Consider the following 19,915-nt stretch of genomic DNA (forward strand, 5'->3'; position numbering starts at 1 on the left):
CTCTATCGATCGCGACAGTATCTGCATAGAGATGCAGGTAAGTTGTGAGTTATAAGTAAATATAACCCATTAAGATCCTCGTCCCGCCACCTGAATACCTTCGGAACAAGTGTTAGAAAATACAAATACACCACAATAAGAACGATATAATAAATACAATAATTATACAATAACTCAATATATATATATATATATGTATGAAAAGAGTTAATAAGAATTAACCAACAAGAGTACACATATCTTAACACAGTACACATATCTTAACACAGTACACACTAAGGACTTGTCATGACTACGGTGAAAGAAATTACCCAACACCTTTACGAATCCAAACGGCACCACAATGCTTTAAATATTTTATGGAGCATACACAATGCTCACTTAAGCATACACAATATCCCAATATACATATATATATATATATATCTATATATATCGAGAAGCATACACACTGCTCGGATGATGTACAAAGGCATACACTTGCCCCAACATCATGGCTTATAGCCGTATCAAATTATCAAACTCAACACCATGACTCACAGCCGCATAAAACTATCAAACTCAACATCATGGATCACGCTCTCGGCCTCACTCAGCCCGATCCAATAAATATCACTCACAACAGGCCCTCGGCCTCACTCAGTAATCAATCTCTGCAATCTCTCGGGCTCACAACACTCATGCTAAGCATCCCTAATCAATGATACGAGATGTGACAACATATGATAACAAATACTATGATATGATATGTAATGGTGAATGCGACTGAGTACATAACTGCAATTAAGCAAATAATTCAGTAGCAAAGAATGACCATTGTGGGTCCCAATAGTACCAACATATATTCTAAATGTGATTTTTAGCATAAATTATAGCTCAAGTGTTGTAAGATATAGAGTACAGTAAAAATGTTTAGATAAGATAGCTACATAGTTCCATCGAATCGACTAAATCATAATTCACATGGTGCACGCTCACCCGCCCGTCACCTAGCATGCGCGTTACCTCAACATCAATCACAAAATACGTAATTCAGTGTTTTATAACCCTCAACACCAAGTTTAAAAATGTTACTCACCTCGAATAAGCCAAATCCAATACTGAGCAAGCCAAATGATACTCCAAAAATTCCATCCCGCGTACCGACCTCTAAACAGCTCGTAACTAGCCAAAAGCAACTCAAATATATCAAATAATGCCTAAGGAATAAATTCCAAATGATAAAGATCGAATCTTTAATCAAAAGCGCAAAGTCAACCAAAAAGCCAATTTGGGCCCGCACCTCGAAACCCGACAAAACTTACAAAATCCGACAACCCATTCGATTACGAGTCCAACCATACTAGTTTTACTCAAATTCAACTCCGAATCAATGTTCAAACCTCAAAAATTCACTTTATTGAACATTAATAAAAATCCCCCAATTTCTCTCTTGAAATGCTCAATTAAATACCAAAAACGAAGATAGATTCATGAAATAAAATCGAAATCGAGTAGAGAACACTTACCCCAATACGTGTGATAAAAATTGCCTTAGAAATCGCTAAATCCCGAGGTCCCCAACTCAAAATGTGGATAAATGGCTCAAAGTTCCAATATTGGACATTAAATCCACTGCCCAAGCTTCCTTCTTCGCGATCGCGGACATCTTTTCGCGATCGCGAGAAACAAATGCTTCAATAACGATTTTCTAACTCTTCCCTTACAGCCTCTAGTATAATGACCATAACCTTTTGTACAAAGCCCTAAATGATAAATGGTTTGACTTTCTGAAAACTAGACATCAACGACTACAACTTTTCTTTTTGGATCATCGCCAAAATCCTTATGAATTACAAGATATAAGTTTCCAAAGTCAGCCCTATGCAACAGAAGATTCTCCTATGCAATCGCGAAAAGGCTTTTGTGATCACTATTCACAAGGCCCCAAACTGCAGTTTGCTCCTTTCTAACGCGACCAAATGTTCGCGATCGTGATGCAAACCCCTGTAGCCAAAAATCAGCACCTTAAACGGCCTAAAAATGATCTGAAACCACCCTGAAACCCACCCGAGCCCTCGGGGCTCCACGCCAAACATCCACACAAGTCTAGAAACATCATGCAAACTTGCTCGCATGATCAAATCACTAAAATAACACTCGATATCATGAATCGGACATCAACACGCATGAAATTTGAAGGGAGATTTCAAGAACTTCTAGAATTATAGCAAAGCGTCCGAATGCTATCAAACAAACTCCGAACGACCCCGAATTTTGTACGCAAATTCCAAATCATAACACAGATCTACTCGATGTTTAAAATCTCACTTAGCAACATCAAAATCATAAATTGCACTTCATATCGATTTAATGACGTTATTGAAGTTTTAAAATTCAAAACTAACGGCGAACAAACCTAAACATCTCGGATTGATCTCAAATTTGGCACACAAGTCATAAATGACTTAACAGACCTACTATAACTTTCAGAATCGAAATCCGACATCGATATCAATAAAGTCAAACCTCGGTCAAACATATGAACATTTTCAGACCTTCAAATTTTCAACTTTCACCAATTAGTGCTGAAACCTTCTAGAATTATCCAAATGGAAATCCGGGCATACACCTGAGTCCAAAATCATCATCCAGACCTAACAGAATCATCAAAACTCCGATCAGAGGTCGAATACTTTGTCAAATTTGGTCAACTCTTCCAACTTAAAGCTTCAACTATGAAATTCATTATTCAAAACTAATTCCGAAAATACCTGAAAACCAACGCGAACAATTCACACACGTCATAATACATCATATGAAGCTACTCAATACTTCAAATAGCTGAACGGAATGCAAATTCTCAAAACGGCCGGTCGAGTCGTTACGCTATACCTTGCACTTCTTGTGCAAATCAGATGTTTCTGGCTACGATGGGTATTGATTATCCGCGCAGTTTGATCCTTCGGAGACTTCAAGATAGCTGCCCGGCGTTCGCAGACCTTGACCCTTCTTCCCTATCTTTCAGCTTTACGTATTTAGTTTTAGTTTTTCATAGACGGTATTTTTGAAACTTCTATTGTATAGATGCTCATGTACTTAGTGACACCCTGGTTTTGGAGATTTCCGTATTGAGTTTTGATTTTCCATCCAGTTTTTAGAGAGCTTTAATTATTTAAACTGTTTTAGTTCCTTTTCATTTAACGTGTAGGAAATATTTTGAAATTTCGGCTTGCCTAGTACCACGTTAGGCGCCATCGCGACAGGCTAAGTTTTGGGTCTTGGCAAAAAGATTCATTTATTAGTCAACCGGACAAATTAACACACAGCATCGGTGCCCAAAATAACATGAATATTGCAAAAAAATCAAGAAAATTAAGAAGATATAAATAAAATAAAGAAATTTGTTGCGACTGACTCGAAAGAAAAAGAATAATTAGAGAAAGAAACGACTTTATTAAAGCATGAAATTACGACTACAGTGGCAAAGAAATGATGAATGACTTAATTAGTAGAAATGAAAAACCATAGCTTTATTTTTCTTTCCCTATATATTTTCTATTTCTGCATCCGTTGGTCCATCTTCAAGGCTTCAAATTCTTCAATCTCTCGAGTTTCTCTGAGAAAATCATAGAGAATAACATATTAGAAAATGGAAGAATAATCAACAACTATATGTTTGAATTAAAGAAAAAAATGTGAAGGATTGAAGAAAGGACAGTACAAGTAATAAAAACTAATTTTTATTAAGACGTTCTATGTGGTGAAAGTAAAAAAAAAATACATTTATACAATCATGCATTTATAAGGTACTTAGTTAATTTTTTATGATAAACACTAATGTGATAACATGGTAAAAATCAGTTTTAGTTTTATATACGAATAATACAAAAGATAAATTTATACAAATGAGATATTTATATGGTAATTACTATTTATAAATTCCTCTGATAAACATTAATATATATAATCTAATATCTCTACCGAAAAAAGTACGAATTTCTAATAGTTATATCCTTGGAAATTGATTTGTTGTGAAGGAATTTTCATCGACTCTGTTTCACCAAGAAGCCAACTTCGACGAAAATAGTTTAAAAATAAAATGGAAGATATATTTAAATTATTTGTCGATAGTCCAACAATATATTTAGCCTTTTTTTGATCTTTTTTTGTAGTGATCTACTGGCACGTGTTAAAGTTACACTGTTAGTGTATATACCTTTTAGCAACTTGGCGTTGCAGCCGCTGTCACACTTCATCTCACAATGAGTGTATCCAAGACCTTGAGCAATACATGTCTTTTCACATATGTTGAAGCAAGTTGTGTATTCAGCATTAGTCTTTAGAACAGCTTCTTTAAACATTTCTGCGTTACTTTTTTCTTGTTCATGAGCCTTGGAAACATGCACAGATGATGATAGCATAACCATGCACACAAGAAACACTGCAACAAGCTTCTTTGATGATTCCATTTTTTTTTTTTTTTTTGACGTTTCGCTACTCGCTTTTCGCTTGATATTACTTTTTTTTAATGTGCTTGTTGCTTTGTGTTTCTTTTTTGGGACGATTTGGTTATGCTATTGATTATGCTATTTATAGGTGTATTTTGAAACTTTTTGTTGGAGATTTGCCTTAAAAGTTGGATGATTTCCTGTTTTGTATGATTTTTCTTGGTTGTGCTTGTGTTAAATTAAGGTTAAATTACTAACTGAAAATATGAAGCCATGTGATCCGTTCTTCCACGTACTTTCTCTTTGGTAGAAATCAAGAAATGAATTTTCACCTCTAAAAAACGTAATGGAAGTACATAATTTTATTATTACCAACAAGTTCACTGCTAAGCATGACATCAATGACAATGGTTTATATCAACGTTTAAAACCTAACGTATGCACTCTTCATATATTTTATCAAGTTTAAGACTCATGTCAAGATCATTTAAAATATTCATGTGGCTCTTTCTAACGTCCTCGCCACAAAACTTGAGTACTCTAATGCGTTCCACACTATGACTCACTCTTTGTTCCAACTAAAAAAAATCAAGGTCTCTACCAATCCTTTGCAAATCATATGCTCTCACCAACAAACCACAGAGAAAATAGTCCACACACTCAAATATAAGTTCCAGTATATTTTAAGGACTCTCAGATCGAAAGATTTTGCTCACTCTCACAAATAAACGCTTATGCCACCCAAAGCTCGTTCCATGGACTTTCCCGTAGTGTAAGATTATACTAATTTAAGCTCGCAAAGTCTAGGATCAAGTAGGACTTTATCAATTGTAATGTAGGCTAAGGGAACAGGTAAGATATATTTGAGAAAGTAGTGACTAACCCTCCAAAGTACTTTAATACACTACACTTCACTTCTAAGCACCTTCTTATCATGACCACTTCAATATAATACTATGAAATCATACACATTTAGTCCATTCTTCATTAAGCACATCAACATATTGATATTTACTAGCCTAGACACAGATATGGGATGTGTTATTCATTTTTATCTCTTTTTTTTTTCTCTTTTTTTACCTTTTTTGCTCTCCTTAATTTGGTATTTTCGGCTTATGCCTTTTGTTGTTTATACAAACGTGCATCTTTTCGGCTTTTCTATGGTTTCACTCAAAATTATCCAATCTCATTCTTTATTCTTCAAGTTACTTAAGTGCTTTTGGATATAAATGTTCGAAAAGATTTGATCAAGAATAAAGGGGATTCGACTTGTAATGTGGCTTCCAAAGAAAAAATTTACATACTCAAAAGGGTTGACTACAATAATATAAGCACTAGTAGGTAAATAGGTAAATGGTCAATCAAAGAAAACCTATATCACTTTCCAAACTTACAAGACTTAATCATTTCGCTTCGACTCACACACGGGACATGTTCTAGACTAACAAGGATGGCACAAAGTACACCAAAATCTTACCTCACACAATGCACACGACTCACTTAGGACGGCTCAGACTCATGTCTCAAGTTAAAGAAACTAGCACAGTCATCATAAAATTGAAGCACACAAAAATTAATCACAAAAGTCAAAAGATAAGCCCCAACGTCAAAAGAAAGGCATACATATTTTCAAGGCATGTAATTACAAAGATCATGAAGAAAATACTTAGTTCAAATGCTCCACACCTAAGCCCCGATATAAAACATGACAAAATACATAGATACTTAAGTTCTCCCCATTCCACTATCAGTTCAAAAGAAAAACAAAGTTTTTTTGTATTCTTCTGTAGACTTTAAGGCCTCGAGAAAACTGTCAAGGAATTCCATCGTTGCGAAAAGTTCAAATCATTTTGAAAATTCTACCTACAAGATAAAAAACTACTACCCAGTTCAAGGAGTCATCCCTTAGAAAAGAACAGTGTCCATAAAAAAAAACAAGAGGGATTATTTCTACCTTTTTGTTTTTGTTTTTTAACACATCAAAATAAAACAACTAAAATAGAATAGCAATACCCAAACAGTCTCTTCACCCCACACTTAAAATGGTGTATTGTCTCCAATGCATACCCATAAATACAGGAGGGTAAAAGATACTCCCTGGTTGGACAATGGTCGAAGCGTTAGCAGCTCATGGGGTACTCAGACTTCTCTCATAATTGGTTCTTTATGCGAGTACCCCACACTTAGTTCTAACCATCTCACTTGCTTCCTTTTGCTTCCATACAATGACTTTTCTTCTCATGATCTTACTCCTACAAAGGTAAGAGGCAACTATGCGCAACTTGGAGTCATTCTCAGGTTCTTTGTTCCTAGTAACTTCACAAGTAAAAGGAAAACCATCATAATTAGGGGTTGGAGGGGGGGAGGATAATAAATATAAGCACAACCACAAAAGTGACCATCTTGACCACCACAAACATCACATACATTCCACACATAAGATTTAGTTAGTGCACATAACTCGCTATCGAAAATATTTTGACAATTTTTCCACAAGTGGTTTCCTCCAAAATAAGCACAAGTAAGATCAATAGTAGAATTACCATTATCGAAACTCTCATAATTCCAAGATTTCATGTTTCTCAAGTCAACAAGTAAAATTAAAATAAAAAATAAAATATGTCACATCCCAAACTACCCCCTAGTGTGACTGATTCCCAGCTAACACCACTTACCAGCGAACCCATTTCTCATACGTTTAACCATTTACATAAACAACAAGTGTAGGCCTAAGAGAATTATTAATGATTAAAAATGAAATGGTTACCAACCAATACCTTAGTCAATTGATAAAAATACCAACGGTAACTCAAATAATAATAGTCTAACTCAAATCTCACATTAAGACCGTGGAGCATTTAACAGAGTGACAGGAGTTTAGCTGACGGGTATACAAACCCCAAAGAGAAGGAAATAAGTAACACAAACTAGATAAAGCTGTAGTGACAGCCTCCACAAATAATGCGGTGGCTCACCTCAGCAATAGAATCAGCCCAAACGAACTTGTTAGACACTAGCTCTATCGACCGCGACAGTATGTGCATAGAGATACAGGTAAGTAGTGAGTTATAAGTAAATATAACCCATTAAGATCCTCGTCCTGCCACCTTGAATACCTTCGGAACAAGTGTTAGAAAATACAAATACACCACAACAAGAACGATATAATAAATACAATAATTATACAATAACTCAATATATATATATATATATATATATATATATATATATATGTATGAAAAGAGTTAATAAGAATTAACCAACAATAGTACACATATCTTAACACAGTACACACTAAGGACTTGTCATGACTACGGTGAAAGAAATTACCCAACACCTTTACGAATCCAAACGGCACCACAATGCTTTAAATATTTTATGGAGCATACACAATGCTCACTAAAGCATACACTATATCCCAATATATATATCGAGAAGCATACACACTGCTCGGATGATGTACAAAGGCATACCCTTGCCCCAACATCATGGCTTATAGCCGTATCAAATTATCAAACTCAACACCACGACTCACAGCCGTATAAAACTATCAAACTCAACATCATGGATCACGCTCTCGGCCTCACTCAGCCCGATACAATAAATATCACTCACAACAGGCCCTCGGCCTCACTCAGTAATCAATCTCTGCAATCTCTCGGGCTCACAACACTCATGCTAAGCATCCATAATCAATGATACGAGATGTGACAACATATAATAACAAAGACTGAGATATGATATGTAATGGTGAATGCGACTGAGTACTTAACTGCAATTAAGCAAATAATTCATTAGCAAAGAACGACCATTGTGGGTCCCAATAGTACCAACATATAGTCTAAATGTGATTTCTAGCATAAATTATAGCTCAAGTGCTGTAAGATATAGAGTACAGTAAAAATGTTCAGATAAGATAGCTACATAGTTCCATCGAATCGACTAAATCATAATTCACACGGTGCACCCTCACCCGCCCGTCACCTAGCATGCGCGTCACCTCAACATCAATCACATAATACGTAATTCAGTGTTTTATACCCTCAACACCAAGTTTACAAGTGTTACTCACCTCGAACAAGCCAAATCCAATACCGAGCAAGCCAAATGATACTCCAAAAATGCCATCTCGCGCGTTCCGACCTCTAAACAGCTCGTAACTAGCCAAAAACAACTCAAATATATCAAATAATTCCTACGGAATAAATTCCAAATGATAAATGTCGAATCTTTAATCAAAATTCCAAAGTCAAACAAAAAGCCAATCTGGGCCCGCACCTCGAAACCCGACAAAACTTACAAAATCCGACAACCCATTCGATTACGAGTCCAACCATACTAGTTTTACTCAAATTCAACTCCGAATCAATGTTCAAACCTCAAAAATTCACTCTATTGAACATTAATAAAAATCCCCCAATTTCTCTCTTGAAATGCTCAATTAAATACCAAAAATGAAGATAGATTCATGAAATAAAATCGAAACCGAGTAGAGAACACTTACCCCAATACATGTGATAAAAATTGCCTTAGAAATCGCTAAATCCCGAGGTCCCCAACTCAAAATGTGGATAAATGGCTCAAAGTTCCAAAATTGGACATTAAATCCACTGCCCAAGCTTCCTTCTTCGCGATCGCGGACATCTTTTCGCGATCGCGAGAAACAAATTCTTCAATAACGATTTTCTAACTCTTCCCTTACAGCCTCTAGTATAATGACCATAACCTTTTGTACAAAGCCCTAAATGATAAATGGTTTGACTTTCTGAAAACTAGACATCAACGACTACAACTTTTCTTTTTGGATCATCGCCAAAATCCTTATGAATTACAAGATATAAGTTTCCAAAGTCAGCCCTATGCAACAGAAGATTCTCCTATGCAATCGCGAAAAGGCTTTTGTGATCACTATTCACAAGGCCCCAAACTGCAGTTTGCTCCTTTCTAACGCGACCAAATGTTCGCGATCGTGATGCAAACCCCTGTAGCCAAAAATCAGCACCTTAAACGGCCTAAAAATGATCTGAAACCACCCTGAAACCCACCCGAGCCCTCGGGGCTCCACGCCAAACATCCACACAAGTCTAGAAACATCATGCAAACTTGCTCGCATGATCAAATCACTAAAATAACACTCGAAATCATGAATCGGACATCAACACGCATGAAATTTGAAGGGAGATTTCAAGAACTTCTAGAATTATAACAAAGCGTCCGAATGCTATCAAACAAACTCCGAACGACCCCGAATTTTGTACGCAAATTCCAAATCATAACGCAGATCTACTCGATGTTTAAAATCTCACTTAGCAACATCAAAATCATAAATTGCACTTCATATCGATTTAATGACGTTATTGAAGTTTTAAAATTCAAAACTAACGGCGAACAAACCTAAACATCTCGGATTGATCTCAAATTTGGCACACAAGTCATAAATGACTTAACAGACCTACTATAACTTTCAGAATCGAAATCCGACATCGATATCAATAAAGTCAAACCTCGGTCAAACATATGAACATTTTCAAACCTTCAAATTTTCAACTTTCACCAATTAGTGCTGAAACCTTCTAGAATTATCCAAATGGAAATTCGGGCATACACCTGAGTCCAAAATCATCATCCAGACCTAACAGAATCATCAAAACTCCGATCAGAGGTCGAATACTTTGTCAAATTTGGTCAACTCTTCCAACTTAAAGCTTCAACTATGAAATTCATTATTCAAAACTAATTCCGAAAATACCTGAAAACCAACGCGAACAATTCACACACGTCATAATACATCATATGAAGCTACTCAATACTTCAAATAGCTGAACGGAATGCAAATTCTCAAAACGGCCGGTCGAGTCGTTACGCTATACCTTGCACTTCTTGTGCAAATCAGATGTTTCTGGCTACGATGGGTATTGATTATCCGCGCAGTTTGATCCTTCGGAGACTTCAAGATAGCTGCCCGGCGTTCGCAGACCTTGACCCTTCTTCCCTATCTTTCAGCTTTACGTATTTAGTTTTAGTTTTTCATAGACGGTATTTTTGAAACTTCTATTGTATAGATGCTCATGTACTTAGTGACACCCTGGTTTTGGAGATTTCCGTATTGAGTTTTGATTTTCCATCCAGTTTTTAGAGAGCTTTAATTATTTAAACTGTTTTAGTTCCTTTTCATTTAACGTGTAGGAAATATTTTGAAATTTCGGCTTGCCTAGTACCACGTTAGGCGCCATCGCGACAGGCTAAGTTTTGGGTCTTGGCAAAAAGATTCATTTATTAGTCAACCGGACAAATTAACACACAGCATCGGTGCCCAAAATAACATGAATATTGCAAAAAAATCAAGAAAATTAAGAAGATATAAATAAAATAAAGAAATTTGTTGCGACTGACTCGAAAGAAAAAGAATAATTAGAGAAAGAAACGACTTTATTAAAGCATGAAATTACGACTACAGTGGCAAAGAAATGATGAATGACTTAATTAGTAGAAATGAAAAACCATCGCTTTATTTTTCTTTCCCTATATATTTTCTATTTCTGCATCCGTTGGTCCATCTTCAAGGCTTCAAATTCTTCAATCTCTCGAGTTTCTCTGAGAAAATCATAGAGAATAACATATTAGAAAATGGAAGAATAATCAACAACTATATGTTTGAATTAAAGAAAAAAATGTGAAGGATTGAAGAAAGGACAGTACAAGTAATAAAAACTAATTTTTATTAAGACGTTCTATGTGGTGAAAGTAAAAAAAAAATACATTTATACAATCATGCATTTATAAGGTACTTAGTTAATTTTTTATGATAAACACTAATGTGATAACATGGTAAAAATCAGTTTTAGTTTTATATACGAATAATACAAAAGATAAATTTATACAAATGAGATATTTATATGGTAATTACTATTTATAAATTCCTCTGATAAACATTAATATATATAATCTAATATCTCTACCGAAAAAAGTACGAATTTCTAATAGTTATATCCTTGGAAATTGATTTGTTGTGAAGGAATTTTCATCGACTCTGTTTCACCAAGAAGCCAACTTCGACGAAAATAGTTTAAAAATAAAATGGAAGATATATTTAAATTATTTGTCGATAGTCCAACAATATATTTAGCTTTTTTTTTAATCTTTTTTTGTAGTGATCTACTAGCACGTGTTAAACTTACACTGTTAGTGTATATACCTTTTAGCAACTTGGCGTTGCAGCCGCTGTCACACTTCATCTCACAATGAGTGTATCCAAGACCTTGAGCAATACATGTCTTTTCACATATGTTGAAGCAAGTTGTGTATTCAGCATTAGTCTTTAGAACAGCTTCTTTAAACATTTCTGCGTTACTTTTTTCTTGTTCATGAGCCTTGGAAACATGCACAGATGATGATAGCATAACCATGCACACAAGAAACACTGCAACAAGCTTCTTTGATGATTCCATTTTTTTTTTTTTTTTTGACGTTTCGCTACTCGCTTTTCGCTTGATATTACTTTTTTTTAATGTGCTTGTTGCTTTGTGTTTCTTTTTTGGGACGATTTGGTTATGCTATTGATTATGCTATTTATAGGTGTATTTTGAAACTTTTTGTTGGAGATTTGCCTTAAAAGTTGGATGATTTCCTGTTTTGTATGATTTTTCTTGGTTGTGCTTGTGTTAAATTAAGGTTAAATTACTAACTGAAAATATGAAGCCATGTGATCCGTTCTTCCACGTACTTTCTCTTTGGTAGAAATCAAGAAATGAATTTTCACCTCTAAAAAACGTAATGGAAGTACATAATTTTATTATTACCAACAAGTTCACTGCTTAAGCATGACATCAATGACAATGGTTTATATCAACGTTTAAAACCTAACGTATGCACTCTTCATATATTTTATCAAGTTTAAGACTCATGTCAAGATCATTTAAAATATTCATGTGGCTCTTTCTAACGTCCTCGCCACAAAACTTGAGTACTCTAATGCGTTCCACACTATGACTCACTCTTTGTTCCAACTAAAAAAAATCAAGGTCTCTACCAATCCTTTGCAAATCATATGCTCTCACCAACAAACCACAGAGAAAATAGTCCACACACTCAAATATAAGTTCCAGTATATTTTAAGGACTCTCAGATCGAAAGATTTTGCTCACTCTCACAAATAAACGCTTATGCCACCCAAAGCTCGTTCCATGGACTTTCCCGTAGTGTAAGATTATACTAATTTAAGCTCGCAAAGTCTAGGATCAAGTAGGACTTTATCAATTGTAATGTAGGCTAAGGGAACAGGTAAGATATATTTGAGAAAGTAGTGACTAACCCTCCAAAGTACTTTAATACACTACACTTCACTTCTAAGCACCTTCTTATCATGACCACTTCAATATAATACTATGAAATCATACACATTTAGGCCATTCTTCATTAAGCACATCAACATATTGATATTTACTAGCCTAGACACAGATATGGGATGTGTTATTCATTTTTATCTCTTTTTTTTTTCTCTTTTTTTACCTTTTTTGCTCTCCTTAATTTGGTATTTTCGGCTTATGCCTTTTGTTGTTTATACAAACGTGCATCTTTTCGGCTTTTCTATGGTTTCACTCAAAATTATCCAATCTCATTCTTTATTCTTCAAGTTACTTAAGTGCTTTTGGATATAAATGTTCGAAAAGATTTGATCAAGAATAAAGGGGATTCGACTTGTAATGTGGCTTCCAAAGAAAAAATTTACATACTCAAAAGGGTTGACTACAATAATATAAGCACTAGTAGGTAAATAGGTAAATGGTCAATCAAAGAAAACCTATATCACTTTCCAAACTTACAAGACTTAATCATTTCGTTTCGACTCACACACGGGACATGTTCTAGACTAACAAGGATGGCACAAAGTACACCAAAATCTTACCTCACACAATGCACACGACTCACTTAGGACGGCTCAGACTCATGTCTCAAGTTAAAGAAACTAGCACAGTCATCATAAAATTGAAGCACACAAAAATTAATCACAAAAGTCAAAAGATAAGCCCCAACGTCAAAAGAAAGGCATACATATTTTCAAGGCATGTAATTACAAAGATCATGAAGAAAATACTTAGTTCAAATGCTCCAGACCTAAGCCCCGATATAAAACATGACAAAATACATAGATACTTAAGTTCTCCCCATTCCACTATCAGTTCAAAAGAAAAACAAAGTTTTTTTGTATTCTTCTGTAGACTTTAAGGCCTCGAGAAAACTGTCAATGAATTCCATCGTTGCGAAAAGTTCAAATCATTTTGAAAATTCTACCTACAAGATAAAAAACTACTACCCAGTTCAAGGAGTCATCCCTTAGAAAAGAACAGTGTCCATAAAAAAAAACAAGAGGGATTATTTCTACCTTTTTGTTTTTGTTTTTTAACACATAAAATAAAACAACTAAAATAGAATAGCAATACCCAAACAGTCTCTTCACCCCACACTTAAAATGGTGTATTGTCTCCAATGCATACCCATAAATACAGGAGGGTAAAAGATACTCCCTGGTTGGACAATGGTCGAAGCGTTAGCAGCTCATGGGGTACTCAGACTTCTCTCATAATTGGTTCTTTATGCGAGTACCCCACACTTAGTTCTAACCATCTCACTTGCTTCCTTTTGCTTCCATACAATGACTTTTCTTCTCATGATCTTACTCCTACAAAGGTAAGAGGCAACTATGCGCAACTTGGAGTCATTCTCAGGTTCTTTGTTCCTAGTAACTTCACAAGTAAAAGGAAAACCATCATAATTAGGGGTTGGAGGGGGGGAGGATAATAAATATAAGCACAACCACAAAAGTGACCATCTTGACCACCACAAACATCACATACATTCCACACATAAGATTTAGTTAGTGCACATAACTCGCTATCGAAAATATTTTGACAATTTTTCCACAAGTGGTTTCCTCCAAAATAAGCACAAGTAAGATCAATAGTAGAATTACCATTATCGAAACTCTCATAATTCCAAGATTTCATGTTTCTCAAGTCAACAAGTAAAATTAAAATAAAAAATAAAATATGTCACATCCCAAACTACCCCCTAGTGTGACTGATTCCCAGCTAACACCACTTACCAGCGAACCCATTTCTCATACGTTTAACCATTTACATAAACAACAAGTGTAGGCCTAAGAGAATTATTAATGATTAAAAATGAAATGGTTACCAACCAATACCTTAGTCAATTGATAAAAATACCAACGGTAACTCAAATAATAATAGTCTAACTCAAATCTCACATTAAGACCGTGGAGCATTTAACAGAGTGACAGGAGTTTAGCTGACGGGTATACAAACCCCAAAGAGAAGGAAATAAGTAACACAAACTAGATAAAGCTGTAGTGACAGCCTCCACAAATAATGCGGTGGCTCACCTCAGCAATAGAATCAGCCCAAACGAACTTGTTAGACACTAGCTCTATCGACCGCGACAGTATGTGCATAGAGATGCAGGTAAGTAGTGAGTTATAAGTAAATATAACCCATTAAGATCCTCGTCCTGCCACCTTGAATACCTTCGGAACAAGTGTTAGAAAATACAAATACACCACAACAAGAACGATATAATAAATACAATAATTATACAATAACTCAATATATATATATATATATATATATATATATATATATATATATATATATGTATGAAAAGAGTTAATAAGAATTAACCAACAATAGTACACATATCTTAACACAGTACACACTAAGGACTTGTCATGACTACGGTGAAAGAAATTACCCAACACCTTTACGAATCCAAACGGCACCACAATGCTTTAAATATTTTATGGAGCATACACAATGCTCACTAAAGCATACACTATATCCCAATATATATATCGAGAAGCATACACACTGCTCGGATGATGTACAAAGGCATACCCTTGCCCCAACATCATGGCTTATAGCCGTATCAAATTATCAAACTCAACACCACGACTCACAGCCGTATAAAACTATCAAACTCAACATCATGGATCACGCTCTCGGCCTCACTCAGCCCGATACAATAAATATCACTCACAACAGGCCCTCGGCCTCACTCAGTAATCAATCTCTGCAATCTCTCGGGCTCACAACACTCATGCTAAGCATCCATAATCAATGATACGAGATGTGACAACATATAATAACAAAGACTGAGATATGATATGTAATGGTGAATGCGACTGAGTACTTAACTGCAATTAAGCAAATAATTCATTAGCAAAGAACGACCATTGTGGGTCCCAATAGTACCAACATATAGTCTAAATGTGATTTCTAGCATAAATTATAGCTCAAGTGCTGTAAGATATAGAGTACAGTAAAAATGTTCAGATAAGATAGCTACATAGTTCCATCGAATCGACTAAATCATAATTCACACGGTGCACCCTCACCCGCCCGTCACCTAGCATGCGCGTCACCTCAACATCAATCACATAATACGTAATTCAGTGTTTTATACCCTCAACACCAAGTTTACAAGTGTTACTCACCTCGAACAAGCCAAATCCAATACCGAGCAAGCCAAATGATACTCCAAAAATGCCATCTCGCGCGTTCCGACCTCTAAACAGCTCGTAACTAGCCAAAAACAACTCAAATATATCAAATAATTCCTACGGAATAAATTCCAAATGATAAATGTCGAATCTTTAATCAAAATTCCAAAGTCAAACAAAAAGCCAATCTGGGCCCGCACCTCGAAACCCGACAAAACTTACAAAATCCGACAACCCATTCGATTACGAGTCCAACCATACTAGTTTTACTCAAATTCAACTCCGAATCAATGTTCAAACCTCAAAAATTCACTCTATTGAACATTAATAAAAATCCCCCAATTTCTCTCTTGAAATGCTCAATTAAATACCAAAAACGAAGATAGATTCATGAAATAAAATCGAAACCGAGTAGAGAACACTTACCCCAATACATGTGATAAAAATTGCCTTAGAAATCGCTAAATCCCGAGGTCCCCAACTCAAAATGTGGATAAATGGCTCAAAGTTCCAAAATTGGACATTAAATCCACTGCCCAAGCTTCCTTCTTCGCGATCGCGGACATCTTTTCGCGATCGCGAGAAACAAATTCTTCAATAACGATTTTCTAACTCTTCCCTTACAGCCTCTAGTATAATGACCATAACCTTTTGTACAAAGCCCTAAATGATAAATGGTTTGACTTTCTGAAAACTAGACATCAACGACTACAACTTTTCTTTTTGGATCATCGCCAAAATCCTTATGAATTACAAGATATAAGTTTCCAAAGTCAGCCCTATGCAACAGAAGATTCTCCTATGCAATCGCGAAAAGGCTTTTGTGATCACTATTCACAAGGCCCCAAACTGCAGTTTGCTCCTTTCTAACGCGACCAAATGTTCGCGATCGTGATGCAAACCCCTGTAGCCAAAAATCAGCACCTTAAACGGCCTAAAAATGATCTGAAACCACCCTGAAACCCACCCGAGCCCTCGGGGCTCCACGCCAAACATCCACACAAGTCTAGAAACATCATGCAAACTTGCTCGCATGATCAAATCACTAAAATAACACTCGAAATCATGAATCGGACATCAACACGCATGAAATTTGAAGGGAGATTTCAAGAACTTCTAGAATTATAACAAAGCGTCCGAATGCTATCAAACAAACTCCGAACGACCCCGAATTTTGTACGCAAATTCCAAATCATAACGCAGATCTACTCGATGTTTAAAATCTCACTTAGCAACATCAAAATCATAAATTGCACTTCATATCGATTTAATGACGTTATTGAAGTTTTAAAATTCAAAACTAACGGCGAACAAACCTAAACATCTCGGATTGATCTCAAATTTGGCACACAAGTCATAAATGACTTAACAGACCTACTATAACTTTCAGAATCGAAATCCGACATCGATATCAATAAAGTCAAACCTCGGTCAAACATATGAACATTTTCAAACCTTCAAATTTTCAACTTTCACCAATTAGTGCTGAAACCTTCTAGAATTATCCAAATGGAAATTCGGGCATACACCTGAGTCCAAAATCATCATCCAGACCTAACAGAATCATCAAAACTCCGATCAGAGGTCGAATACTTTGTCAAATTTGGTCAACTCTTCCAACTTAAAGCTTCAACTATGAAATTCATTATTCAAAACTAATTCCGAAAATACCTGAAAACCAACGCGAACAATTCACACACGTCATAATACATCATATGAAGCTACTCAATACTTCAAATAGCTGAACGGAATGCAAATTCTCAAAACGGCCGGTCGAGTCGTTACGCTATACCTTGCACTTCTTGTGCAAATCAGATGTTTCTGGCTACGATGGGTATTGATTATCCGCGCAGTTTGATCCTTCGGAGACTTCAAGATAGCTGCCCGGCGTTCGCAGACCTTGACCCTTCTTCCCTATCTTTCAGCTTTACGTATTTAGTTTTAGTTTTTCATAGACGGTATTTTTGAAACTTCTATTGTATAGATGCTCATATACTTAGTGACACCCTGGTTTTGGAGATTTCCGTATTGAGTTTTGATTTTCCATCCAGTTTTTAGAGAGCTTTAATTATTTAAACTGTTTTAGTTCCTTTTCATTTAACGTGTAGGAAATATTTTGAAATTTCGGCTTGCCTAGTACCACGTTAGGCGCCATCGCGACAGGCTAAGTTTTGGGTCTTGGCAAAAAGATTCATTTATTAGTCAACCGGACAAATTAACACACAGCATCGGTGCCCAAAATAACATGAATATTGCAAAAAAATCAAGAAAATTAAGAAGATATAAATAAAATAAAGAAATTTGTTGCGACTGACTCGAAAGAAAAAGAATAATTAGAGAAAGAAACGACTTTATTAAAGCATGAAATTACGACTACAGTGGCAAAGAAATGATGAATGACTTAATTAGTAGAAATGAAAAACCATCGCTTTATTTTTCTTTCCCTATATATTTTCTATTTCTGCATCCGTTGGTCCATCTTCAAGGCTTCAAATTCTTCAATCTCTCGAGTTTCTCTGAGAAAATCATAGAGAATAACATATTAGAAAATGGAAGAATAATCAACAACTATATGTTTGAATTAAAGAAAAAAATGTGAAGGATTGAAGAAAGGACAGTACAAGTAATAAAAACTAATTTTTATTAAGACGTTCTTTGTGGTGAAAGTAAAAAAAAAAATACATTTATACAATCATGCATTTATAAGGTACTTAGTTAATTTTTTATGATAAACACTAATGTGATAACATGGTAAAAATCAGTTTTAGTTTTATATACGAATAATACAAAAGATAAATTTATACAAATGAGATATTTATATGGTAATTACTATTTATAAATTCCTCTGATAAACATTAATATATATAATCTAATATCTCTACCGAAAAAAGTACGAATTTCTAATAGTTATATCCTTGGAAATTGATTTGTTGTGAAGGAATTTTCATCGACTCTGTTTCACCAAGAAGCCAACTTCGACGAAAATAGTTTAAAAATAAAATGGAAGATATATTTAAATTATTTGTCGATAGTCCAACAATATATTTAGCTTTTTTTTTAATCTTTTTTTGTAGTGATCTACTAGCACGTGTTAAACTTACACTGTTAGTGTATATACCTTTTAGCAACTTGGCGTTGCAGCCGCTGTCACACTTCATCTCACAATGAGTGTATCCAAGACCTTGAGCAATACATGTCTTTTCACATATGTTGAAGCAAGTTGTGTATTCAGCATTAGTCTTTAGAACAGCTTCTTTAAACATTTCTGCGTTACTTTTTTCTTGTTCATGAGCCTTGGAAACATGCACAGATGATGATAGCATAACCATGCACACAAGAAACACTGCAACAAGCTTCTTTGATGATTCCATTTTTTTATTTTTTATTTTTGATGTTTCGCTACTCGCTTTTCGCTTGATATTACTTTTTTTTAATGTGCTTGTTGCTTTGTGTTTCTTTTTTGGGACGATTTGGTTATGCTATTGATTATGCTATTTATAGGTGTATTTTGAAACTTTTTGTTGGAGATTTGCCTTAAAAGTTGGATGATTTCCTGTTTTGTATGATTTTTCTTGGTTGTGCTTGTGTTAAATTAAGGTTAAATTACTAACTGAAAATATGAAGCCATGTGATCCGTTCTTCCACGTACTTTCTCTTTGGTAGAAATCAAGAAATGAATTTTCACCTCTAAAAAACGTAATGGAAGTACATAATTTTATTATTACCAACCAGTTCACTGCTTAAGCATGACATCAATGACAATGGTTTATATCAACGTTTAAAACCTAACGTATGCACTCTTCATATATTTTATCAAGTTTAAGACTCATGTCAAGATCATTTAAAATATTCATGTGGCTCTTTCTAACGTCCTCGCCACAAAACTTGAGTACTCTAATGCGTTCCACACTATGACTCACTCTTTGTTCCAACTAAAAAAAATCAAGGTCTCTACCAATCCTTTGCAAAT

General features: G+C 35.1%; 2 long non-coding RNA genes across 2 annotated transcripts; both read right to left on the bottom strand.

The window, feature by feature from the left end:
* Nucleotides 1-10,841: 10,841 nt before the first annotated feature.
* LOC142171372 (uncharacterized) lies at nt 10,842-11,973 on the bottom strand. The gene is made up of 2 exons (XR_012700935.1): nt 11,626-11,973; nt 10,842-11,024 (listed from the first exon to the last, which is right to left on the bottom strand). It is a non-coding gene; the product is annotated as an uncharacterized LOC142171372 (long non-coding RNA).
* A 6,305-nt stretch (nt 11,974-18,278) lies between these two features.
* Nucleotides 18,279-19,406, bottom strand: LOC107795616 (uncharacterized). Its single transcript, XR_012700936.1, has 2 exons — nt 19,064-19,406; nt 18,279-18,461 (listed from the first exon to the last, which is right to left on the bottom strand). It is a non-coding gene; the product is annotated as an uncharacterized LOC107795616 (long non-coding RNA).
* Nucleotides 19,407-19,915: the final 509 nt, after the last annotated feature.

The sequence above is a fragment of the Nicotiana tabacum genome, chromosome 17 (genome assembly GCF_000715075.1).
Source record: "Nicotiana tabacum cultivar K326 chromosome 17, ASM71507v2, whole genome shotgun sequence".
Lineage (NCBI taxonomy): Eukaryota > Viridiplantae > Streptophyta > Magnoliopsida > Solanales > Solanaceae > Nicotiana > Nicotiana tabacum.